This window comes from Physeter macrocephalus, chromosome 5 (genome assembly GCF_002837175.3).
Source record: "Physeter macrocephalus isolate SW-GA chromosome 5, ASM283717v5, whole genome shotgun sequence".
NCBI lineage: Eukaryota > Metazoa > Chordata > Mammalia > Artiodactyla > Physeteridae > Physeter > Physeter macrocephalus.
Window position 1 is genome coordinate 5,997,218 of NC_041218.1, and position 398 is coordinate 5,997,615.

The window sequence follows — 398 nt, forward strand, 5'->3', positions numbered from 1 at the left end:
TCGCGGGAAGGAGGAGACGATCGAGCAGTGGGCTCAGGAGGGCAGGATGAAGAGGGGGAGACAGGACCAGCTTTCGCTCCCATGAGCTCCTCCTGGATCCCTTCCCTAGCAGCCACCCTATCCCAGTCCTTCCCATTTCTGGGTGGGGAAAAAAAGGAGCAGGGAGGGTGGCATTAGGGTTGCAGAACCTGAAGGCAGCTGGGAACTGCAAGATCAGGCCAGAGGCAGCTCAGTTCCCAAGACGGACCCTGGAGACCGGCACCTGCCCCCCGACCCCACCAAGTCTCTTACTCTTTACATCCCTGTTCCCCGCCTACCCCTCCCACCCCCAGGTAGGAAGCACTCTGGAGCAAAATCAGATAAAACGTAAGAAAAAAAGAAAGACCTGCATTACACTT